This window comes from Artemia franciscana, chromosome 3 (genome assembly GCF_032884065.1).
Source record: "Artemia franciscana chromosome 3, ASM3288406v1, whole genome shotgun sequence".
Taxonomy (NCBI): domain Eukaryota; kingdom Metazoa; phylum Arthropoda; class Branchiopoda; order Anostraca; family Artemiidae; genus Artemia; species Artemia franciscana.
In genome coordinates this window covers 8,882,701-8,894,838 of record NC_088865.1, presented here as the reverse complement: position 1 = coordinate 8,894,838, position 12,138 = coordinate 8,882,701, and positions in this window count along the sequence as shown.

The window sequence follows — 12,138 nt, the reverse complement described above, 5'->3', positions numbered from 1 at the left end:
TCCCCTTTTTTTCTTTTTAGTTTTTTTTTGGTTTTTACATTTTTTTAGTTTTTTTAGTTTTTTTTTATTTTTTCTTTTTAGTTTTTTTTTATTTTTATTTTTTTAGTTTTGTTTTTCTCCTTTATTTTTCTTTTTGTTTCCTTTTTTTATTTTTTTTTATTTTTTAGTTTTTTTAGTTTTTTAGCTTTTTTAGTTTTTTTATTAGTTTTTAGTTTGTTTTTTTCTTTTTAGTTTTTTTTGTAGTTTTACCTTTTTTTTAGTTTTTTTTTTACTTATGTCCTGGTCGTCATTTATACTCCCTGTGTCCGGGTCGTCATTTGTGATGGTTTGTTGACGGTGTTTTGTTGATGGTGATTGCTAATTGAACATTCCTTGGGTCCCGGTCGCTTTCTCTTTGAGTGTCCCGGTCGTCATTTATATTCCCTATGTGCCGGTGTCCTGGTCGTCATTTGTGTCCCAATGTAATTTCGTAATTTCGTCAGTCGAAAACATGACGTCAGCCGACACAGAAACATGACGTCACGTGATCCACAGCCAGACAGACAGACAACTTATTTATATATATATATATATATATATATATATATATATATATATATATATATATATATATATATATAAATATATATATATATATATATATATATATTATATACTAGCTGTTGGGGTGGCGCTTCGCGCCACCCCAACACCTAGTTGGTGGGGGCGCTTCGCGCCCCCCCCAAGCCCCCCCGCGCGCGTAAGTCGTTACGCGCCATATTAGTTACGCGCCATTGTAGTTGTGTCCCTATGTCCCACCTGTCAATATAGATATATATATATATATATATATATATATATATATATATATATATATATATATATATATATATATATATATATATATATATATATATATATATATATATATATATATATATATATATATATATATATATATATATATATATATATATAACATGCAACATATAATGGTCCATGGGAAAACAATCCGTATTCAGATCTATACCTCATGATTCTAATGATTGCCCTTGAGCTTTGTTGATGGTGATTGCTAATCGACGATTCCCTGTGTCGCCATCGTAATTTATATATCCCCCTGACCCCCCCCCCCCCGGCGTCCCTGTTGTAGTTGTGTCCCTGTGTCCCTGTCGTCATGTCCCGGTGTCCCGGTCGTCATTTGTGTCCCGGTCTGTATATACATTCGTTTTTGAATTGGTCTTTTTTTAGGTTTTAGTTTTTTACCTTTTTTTAGTTTTTTTTCTTTTTTTTAGTTTTGTTTTCTCCTTTATTTTTCATTTTTTTTTCCTTTTTCATTTTTTTTTTCTTTTTAGTTTTTTTGTAGTTTTTACCTTTTTTTAGTTTTTAATTTTTTTTTTACTTATGTCCTGGTCGTCATTTATACTCCCTCTGTCCCGGTCCATTTGTGTCCCGGTGCTTTGTTGATGGTGATTGCTAATCGAACATTCCTTGTGTCCCGGTCGTCATTTATATTCCCTATGTGCCGGTGTCCCGGTCGTCATTTACGTCCCGATATCCCGGTTTGTAGCTATGTCCCTGTGTCCCACCTGTGAATAGAGATAGATATAAATATATATTTTTAACTAGGTAAAACATGCGAATATACAACATTCTTCGCTGTCCCATTGTCTGTGCATATAAATAGCATTTATATTCCCTGTGTCCCGGTCGTCATTTGTGTCCTGGTTTCCCAGTTTGTATTTTCTCTTTGAGTGTCCCGGTCGTCATTTATATTCCCTGTGTCCCAGTGTCCCGGTCGTCATTTGTTTCCCGGTGTCCCGGTCTGTAATTTCTATTCAAACAATCCCTGTGTCTCAGTCGTCAATTATATATCCCGCCTGTGCCCCCGGTGTCCCCGTTGTAGTTGTGTCCCTGCGTCCTGGTCGTCATTTATATTCCCGGTCGTGATTTGTGTCCGAGTGTCCCAGTCTGTAATTTTTCTTTGAGGTTCCCGGTCGTCATTTATATTCCCTCTGTGTCGGTCGTCATTTGTGTCCCGGTCTATAATTTATCTTTGAGTGTTTTTTCTTTTTAGTTTTTTTTTTAGTTTTTTACATTTTTTCAGTTTTTTTTCTTCTTTATTTTTCAGCGTCACTATGAAGTACATATCGCCGAACCTTTGTTTTTTAACTTAAATCTGGTAGGCATTGATGACCTTATCCAAGTCAAAATCCCAAACCCAATCATCATCGCTATCATTTTCAGTTTTGATATGTTTTGACTCTCGCTTTCCAGGTGGATTTTCATCTAACTGCGCGGTTTTGCGTTCTTTAGCCGCAAGCCTGTTTTCTTGCTGTTCTTGTGATTCCTCGGCACGCTTTCTTTTCTTACTTTCTCTATCAGCTGCAAGCCTGTTTTCTTGCTGTTCTTGTGATTCCTCGGCACGCTTTCTTTTCTTACTTTCTCTATCAGCAGCAAGTTTTTTGGCGTAGACTCTTTGAGCAACTTCCTCGGCTGTTGCCATTGTAGGTTCTTCAGTCATTTTACAATTAAACATTTTTCCATGAACGCATGTCTTAAATACCATTAATGACGTCACCGTCATAGCAAAAGTGACGACAACTAACTTCACGACGTCAGTCGACACAGAAACATGACGTCACCTGACAGACAGACACACAGACATATATATATGTCTATATATATATCATATATGTCTATATATATATATATATATATATATATATATATATATATATATATATATATATATATATATATATATATATATCCCCCTTTATTTTTCAGTTTTTTTCCTTTTTTTAGTTTTTTTTGTTTTTCAGTTTTTAGTTTTTTTTTTATGTTGCATGTTCAAGAGTCGGTAAACCTGACAATCTATTTATATGTCCCCCAACGGTAGTTTTTATATATATAGATAGATTCGGTCGTTATTTGTGTCCCGGTGTCCCTGTCTGTAATTTCTCTTTGAGTGTCCCGGTCGTCATTTATATTCCCTGTTTCCTGGTGTCCTGGTCGTCATTTGTGTCCCGGTGTTCCGGTCTGTAATTTCATCAGTTGACAAACATGACGTCGTCATAACAAACATGACGACAACTAACTTCATGACGACATGCAGCTCAATCCTTATAATGACGTCACTCGACAGACAGACAAACAACTTATTTATATATATATATATATATATATATATATATATATATATATATATATATATATATATATATATATATATATATATATATCTATAACGAAAATAGAAATCTTTTCTCTTTTATCTATATTCACAAGTGGGACACAGGGACACAACTACAATGGCGCGTAAGTAATATGACGCGTAACGACTTAAGGGCGCGGGGAGGCTTGGGGGGCGCAAAGCGATCCCACCAACTAGGTGTTGGGGTGGCGCGAAGCGTCACCCCAACAGCTAGCATCTATATATATTAAAATAAGTTGTCTGTGTGTCTGTCGAGTGACGTCATGTTGGTGTGTCGACTTACGTCATGTTTGTCGACTGACGAAATTACAGACCGGGACATCGGGACATAGGGAATATAAATGAAACCGGGACACTCAAAGAGAAAGCGATCAGGACACAAGAAATTTTCGATTAGCAATCACCATCAACAAAGCACTGGGACACAAATGACGACCGGGAAACTCAAAGAGATATTACAGACCGGGACACTGGAACACAAATGACGACAGGGACAAAAATGACTACCGGGAGACCGGGACACAGGGAATATAAATGACGACCGGGACACCGGGACACAGGGAATATAAATGACGACCGCAACACTCAAAGAGAAATTACAGACTGGGACACCGGGACACAAATGACGACCGGGACATAGGGAAACAACTACAACGGGAACGCCAGGGGGCACAGGGGATATATAAATGACGACGGGGACACAGGGAATGTTCGATTAACAATCACCATCAACAAAGCTCAAGGGCAATCATTAGAATAATGAGGTATAGATCTAAATACAGATTGTTTTTCCCATAGACAATTATATGTTGCATGTTCAAGAGTCGGTAAACCTGACTATCTATTTATATGCACAGACAATGGGACAGTCAAGAATGTTGTATATTCGCAAGTTTTACGTAGTTAAAAATATATATATATATATATCTATGTATATTCACAGGTCGGACACAGGGACACAACTTACACACGTGGGGGGTAACGACTTACGCGCGTGGGGAGGCCTGGAGGGGGGGGGGGCGAAGCGCCCCCACCAATTAGGTGGGTTATACCAACCAACAGCTAGTATATATATATATATATATATATATATATATATATATATATATATATATATATATATATATATATATATATAAATAAGTTGTCTGTCTGTGGATCTGTCAGGTGTGGATCTGTCAGGTGACTTCATGTTTCTGTGTCGACTGACGTCATGTTTTCGACTGACGAAATTACAGACCGGGACATCGGGACACAAATGACGACCGGGACACCGGCACATAGGGAATATAAATGACGACCGGGACACAATGAATGTTCGATTAGCAATCACCATCAACAAAGCACCGGGACACAAATGACGACCGGGACACAGGGAGTATAAATGACGACCAGGACATAAGTAAAAAAAAATTAAAAACTAAAAAACAGGTAAAAACTACAAAAAAACTAAAAAGAAAAAAAAAACCCAACAGCTAGTATATATATATATATATATATATATATATATATATATATATATATATATATATATATATATATATATATATATATATATATATATATATACTAGCTGTTATGGTGGCGCTTCGCGCCACCCCAACACCTAGTTGGTGGGGGCGCTTCGCGCCCCCCCAAGCCCGCCCGCGCGCGTAAGTCGTTACGCGCCATATTAGTTACGCGCCATTGTAGTTGTGTCCCTATGTCCCACCTGTGAATATATATATATATATATACTAGCTGTTGGGGTGGCGCTTCGCGCCACCCCAACTCCTAGTTGGTGGGGCGCTTTGCGCCCCCCAAGCCCCCCCGCGCGCGTAAGTCGTTACGCGCCATATTAGTTATTCGCCATTGTAGTTGTGTCCCTGTGTCCCACCTGTGAATATAGATAGATTTATATATGTGTTTCAAACTACGCAAAAATTGCGAATAAACAACATTCTTGGCTTTCCCATTGTCTGTGCATATGCAAAGCCGTATGTACTAATAATGACGTCATATACAAACGCTCTTTTTACAAACAAACAAACATGCATCCACATAACTCGTTTTTATTTAGATAGATACAATACAAATTAACTGCGTAAAACTTGCGAATAAACAACATTCTTCGCTGTCCAATTGTCGCTGCATATAAATACATTGTCAGGTTTACCGACCCTCGAACATGCAACTTACAATTGTCCATGGGAAAAACAATCAAGATTAAGATCTATACCACATTTTTCTAATGATTGACCTTGAGCTTTGTTAATGGTGATTGCAAATACAATCGAATTGGGAATTGCAATCTTTTAAATTGAAAAAGCAGATCCGTTGGAATCATGGGAATGCGAGGAATAAGAACAGCCTCACCCTCATAAGGCCCTGTCAAGATTGTGGCCTCTATTAGGTTTTCCATTGTTTTTTTTTTACGGCAAGTCACGTGCCATTGCAAAGCTTTGGTGGGTTGATATTTCTTAAAAGTATTATTGGTACGCCTATTTTTAGTTGTAGCACGTGTGGTGGAAACCCTGAAGGATCTATGGAATTTAAAAATTCAGATGGATAATTAACCGCTTCATTTGGTTCCAAAACTGTGTCGACTGACTTGTAAAGGACTGCCTGGTCTCGAATCTTGTTCAAAACAATATTGTTGATTTCGTGGACGTCTATATTTTGGGTGCGAGAATCGCTCTTTCACTTAGCCATTTATTATTTTTATAATTTTTTAGAATATTCGGAAATACTTTTTCAATCAATTCATTTTTGGACGTCACTAAATTACAGAAATCAGCAGGTAGTTGTATACGTCCTGAAATTGAGTCTACTGTTTGACCAGAGTCATCGTTTTGCAATCGGACACAAATATTTGTAGTTAATTTTAATATTTTTACGTGTGCCTATAAATTAGAATTTTTTAGGCAAGCATTCATTTCGTCTGCAGGAGTTAAACTACGTAAAAATTGCGAATATACAACATTCTTGGCTTTCCCATTGTCTCTGCATATACAAAGCCGTATGTACTAATAATGACATCATATGCAAACGCTCTTTTTACAAACAAACAAACATGCATACATACAACTCGTTTTTATATAGATAGATAGATAGATAGATAGATAAAATACAAATTAACTGCGTAAAACTTGCGAATATACAACATTCTTCGCTGTCCAATTGTCGCTGCATATAAATAGATTGTCAGGTTTACCGACCCTCGAACATGCAACGTACAATTGTCAATGGGAAAAACAATCAGGATTAAGATCTATACCACATTTTTCTAATGATTGACCTTGAGCTTTGTTAATGGTGATTGCAAATGCTAATCGAATTGGGAATTGCAATCTTTTAAATTGAAAAGGCAGATCCGTTGGAATCTTTGGAATGCGAGGAATAAGAACAGCCTCACCCTCAAAAGGCCCTGTCGAGATTGTGGCCTCTATTAGGTTTTCCATTGTTTTTTTTTACGGCAGGTCGAGTGCCATAGCAAAGCTTTGGTGGGTTTATATTTCTTAAAAGTATTATTGGTAGGCCTATTTTTAGTTGTAGCACGTGTGGTGGAAACCCTGAGAATAATATCTCGAGGTAAAAACTGATCACCGACCATAACGATGGCCACTTCGTCGATAGTTGGAGCATTGTATCTACGCACATGTTGGCCAGGAGGCGTTTTGTCAGCGGAAATAACAATTTTATGCGTATAAGTAGGCATCAAATCGATGGCTGTTTTGAACAGACGCACTAAATTATTATTTTCGTGGAAAAGATGTTGTAATTGGGAAACGATTGTCCTTTCAATGTTGGGAGAAATTTCGCAACGTGCATTCAATTCAGAATTTCTATCACTGATGAAGTACAATTGTAAAAATTTATGATTCTCGCCTGAGAATGGTAGAAGAGACCCTGCTCTATGATAAATTTGCCCTTTTACTTTGAAAGTTGACATAAATTGATCTGGATTTTCAATTTGGGCTCCAAACGACGTCATTTGGAAACATGAGTTGTATTTTCTGATTCATTTATATTCCTTATGTCCCGGTGTCCCGGTCGTCATTTATATCCCCCTGTTTTATATCCCGCTTATTTTTCAGTTTTTTCCTTTTTTTAGTTTTTTTTTACTTTTTTAGTTCTTTTAGTTTTTACGTTTTTTAGTTTTTTTTAGTTTTTTAGATGATTTTTTTTCTTTAGTTTTTTACCTTTTTTCTTTTTAGTTTTTATTGGTTTTTACCTTTTTTAGCTTTTTATCTTTTTTATTTTTTTTTATTTTTATTTTTAATTTTATTAGTATTCTTTTTCTCTTCTATTTTTCATTTTTCCTTTTTTTTAGTTTTTTTTTAGTTTTTAGTTTTTTAAGTTTTTTCCTTTTTTTAGTTTCTTTAGTTTTTTTTAGTTTTTCGGCTTTTTTATGTTTTTATTAGTTTTTAGTTTTTTTTGTAGTTTTTGCCTTTTTTTAGTTTTTTCAGTTTTTTTTTTAGTTTTTAGTTTTTTACCTTTTTTAGCCTAACCAGGATTTGAACCTGGGACCTTCATTCTCCGTTCTGACACCCTCTCTCACCGAGTGACTACTCCAGCATGTTCATTTTGGTGTTTTAAATGGTGTATTATTAACCAAATTAATGTGTTTTACAATATACTAAGCATCGTCATAACAAAAATGACGGCAACTAATTTCATGACGTCAGCCGAAACATGACGTCACCTGATCCACAGATCCACAGACCCACAGACAGACAGACAACTTATTTATATATATATAGATATATATATATATATATATATATATATATATATATATATATATATATATATATATATATATATATATATATATATATATATATATATATATATATATATATATATATATATATATATATATATATATATATATATATATATATATATATATATATATATATATATATATATATATATATATATATATATATATGTTTTTAACTACTTAAAACTTGCGAATATACAACATTCTTTGCTTTCCCATTGTCTGTGCATATAAATAGAATGTCAGGTTTAACGACTCTTGAACATGCAACATATAATGGTCCATGGGAAAACAATCCGTATTCAGATCTATACCTCATGATTCTAATGATTGCCCTTGAGCTTTGTTGATGGTGATTGCTAATCGACGATTCCCTGTGTCGCCATCGTCATTTATATATCCCCCTGAGCCCCCGGCGTCCCTGTTGTAGTTGTGTCCCTGTGTCCCGGTCGTCATGTCCCGGTGTCCCGGTCGTCATTTGTGTCCCGGTCTGTATATACATTCGTTTTTGAATTGGTCTTTTTTTAGGTTTTAGTTTTTTACCTTTTTTTAGTTTTTTTTTTTTAGTTTTGTTTTTCTCCTTTATTTTTCATTTTTTTTCCTTTTTCATTTTATTTTCTTTTTTAGTTTTTTTTAGCTTTTTAGCTTTTTTAGTTTTTTATTAGTTTTTAGTTTTTTTTTCTTTTTAGTTTTTTTGTAGTTTTTACCTTTTTTTTAGTTTTTAATTTTTTTTTTACTTATGTCCTGGTCGTCATTTATACTCCCTGTGTCCCGGTCGTCATTTGTGTCCCGGTGCTTTGTTGATGGTGATTGCTAATCGAACATTCCTTGTGTCCCGGTCGTCATTTATATTCCCTATGTGCCGGTGTCCCGGTCGTTATTTGTGTCCCGATGTCCCGGTCTGTAATTTCATCAGTCGAAAACATGACGTCGGTCGACACAGAAACATGACGTCACCTGACAGATCCACAGACAGAAAACTTATTTTTATATATATAAATATATATATATATATATTTTCTTTTTAGTTTTTTTGTAGTTTTTACCTTTTTTAGTTTTCTTTCTTCTTTTGTATTAATGCTAAAGCCAAGGTTCAAACCTGGAGCCTAACGGACCTAGAACCTGAAACATAACGCTTTACCAACTCAGCTACTTCGGCTTGAATACATTTGTTTTGAGCAGCTTCCTCGGGTGTTGCCATTGTAGGTTCTTCAGTCATTTTACCATTAGAAATTTCTCTTTCAACGGTCTTCTTACAATTAAAAATTTGTCTTTGAACGATATTCTTAAATACCTGTGTCCTGGTCGTCATTTATATTCCCTGTGTCCCGGTCGTCATTTGTGTCCCGGTATCCCAGTCTGTAATTTCTCTTTGATTGTCCCGGTCGTTATTTATATTCCCTCTGTCCCTGTCGTCATTTGTGTTCCGGTCTGTAATTTCTCTTTGAGTGTTTTTTCTTTTTAGTATTTTTTAGTTTTTTACATTTTTTCTTTTTTCAGTTTTCTTTTTCTTCTTTATTTTTCAGCTTCACTATGAAATACATATCGCCGAACCTTTGTTTTTTTAAGTAAAATCTGGTAGGCATTGATGACCTTATCCAAGTCAAAATCCCAAACCCAATCATCATCGCTATCATTTTCAGTTTTGATATGTTTTGACTCTCGCTGTCCAGGTGGATCTTCATCTAACTGCGCGGTTTTGCGTTCTTTAGCCTCAAGCCTGTTTCCTTGCTGTTCTTTTGATTCCTCGGCAAGCTTTTTTTTCTGACTTTCTCTATCAGCAGCAAGTTTTTTGGCATAGACTCTTTGAGCATCTTCATCGGCTTTTGCCATTGTAAGTTCATCTGTCATTTTAAACTTAAACATTAATAGATTTCTACGTGAACATATAAGTCTTAAATATCTTTAATGACGTCACTGTCATAGCAAAAATGACGACAACTAGCTTCATGACGTCAGTCGACACAGAAACATGACGTCACCTGACAGACAGACACACAGACAGACAACTTATTTTTATATATAGAAGATAGATATGTTTTTAACGACGTAAAACTTGTGAATATACAACATTCTTCGCTGCCCCATTGTCTGTGCATATAAATAGATTTTCAGGTTTACCGACTCTTGAACATGCAACATATAATTGTCCATGGGAAAAACAATTCATATTCAGATCTATACCTCATGATTCTAATGATTGCCCTTGAGCTTTGTTGATGGTGATTGCTAATCGAACATTGCCTGTGTCCCCGTCGTCATTTATATATCCCCCCTGTGCCCACGGCGTCACCGTTGTAGTTGTGTCCCTGCACCCGGTGTCTCGGTTGTCATTTGTGCCCCGATGTCCCGGTCTGTATATACATTCGTTTTTGAATTGGTATATCTATATATATAAAAATAAGTTGTTTGTGGGTTATGTATGTCTGTCTGTCTGTCGAGTGACGTCATGTCATCATTTCGTCATGTTGTCATAAAGTTAGTTGCTGTCATGTTTGTTATGACGATGACGTCATTAAAAGTATTTAAGAAAATCGTTCAAAGACAAATTTTTAATTGTAAGAAGGTCGTGGACGGAAAAATATTTAATCGTAAAATGACTGAAGAACCTACAAGGGCAGCAGACACACAACTTTCGAGTTGCGTCATGTCATCATGTCGTCATGTCGTAATGAAGTTAGTTGTCGTCATGTTCGTTATGACGATGAGGTCATTAAAAGTATTTAAGAAAATCGTTCTTAGACAAATTCTTAATTGTAAGAAGATCGTGGACGGAAAAATGTTTAATTGTAAAATGACTGAAGAGCCTACAATGGCAACAGACACACAACTTATTTATATATATATATATATATATATATATATATATATATATATATATATATATATATATATATATATATATATATATATATATATATAAAGATACGAGGAACCACAACAACAGTGTGAAAATAGGCTTGCGGCTGATAGAGAAAATAAGAAAAGAAAGCGTACCGAGGAATCACAAGAACAACAAGAAAACAGGCTTGCGGCTGATAGAGAAGGTAAGAACAGAAAGTGTGGCGAGGAATCACAAGAGCAACGTGAAAACAGGCTTGCGGCTTCAAGAGATAATGCCAGATTAGGAATGTTCAATTTCCGTCAACGAAGGCGTGTCGAGGAACTACCAGAGCAACGCAAAACCAGAATTGCTGCGAAAAGAGAAAGTGAAAAAAGAAGGCGTGCCGAGAAATCACAAGAGCAACGTGAAAACAGGCTTGCGGCTTCAAAAGATAATGCCAAAAGAAAGCGTGCCAAGGAATCAGAGCAACCTGAAAATTATCGCCTGGCATTCAGGTACAGCCCAGTCGATGATTATAGCTTGAGTAGATGTGTTCAAATCGGGACTATGTCTAAAATTTGTCCCTATTGCAAGGCCTTGAAATTCAATGGTGAAACAATGGGAATGTGTTGCGCCTCAGGAAAAGTTAAACTTCCTCTATTGGCTGCACCACCAGAGCCATTGAAGACTTTCCTTACTGGAACTACGTCAGAATCTAAGCGTTTTTTGTCACAAATCAGAAAATATAACTCATGTTTCCAAATGACGTCGTTTGGAGCCCAAATCGAAGATCCAGATCAATTTATGTCTACTTTCAAAGTAAAAGGGCAAATTTATCATAGAGCAGGGTCCCTTCTACCATTCTCAGGCGAGAATCATAAATTTTTACAATTGTACTTCATCAGTGATAGAAATTCTGAATTGAATGCACGTTGCGAAATTTCTCCCAACGTTGAAAGGACAGTCGTTTCCCAATTGCAACATCTTTTCTACGAAAATAATAATTTAGTGCGTCTGTTCAAAACAGCCATCGATTTGATGCCTACTGATACGCATAAAATTTTATTTCCGCTGACAAAACGCCTCCTGGCCAACATGTGCGTAGATACAATGCTCCAACTATCGACGAAGTGGCAATCGTTATGGTCGGTGATCAGTTTTTACCTCGAGATATTATTCTTCATAAGCGAAACGCTCAGTTGTTAAGAATTGCTGAAACTCATCGATGCTACGATGCCCTACAATATCCTATCATTTTTTGGGATGGAGCCGACAGCTATCACTTTAATATTAAATTGATGAATCCAGCCACTAACAAAGAAATGAATAAGAAATGCAGTGCAATGCATT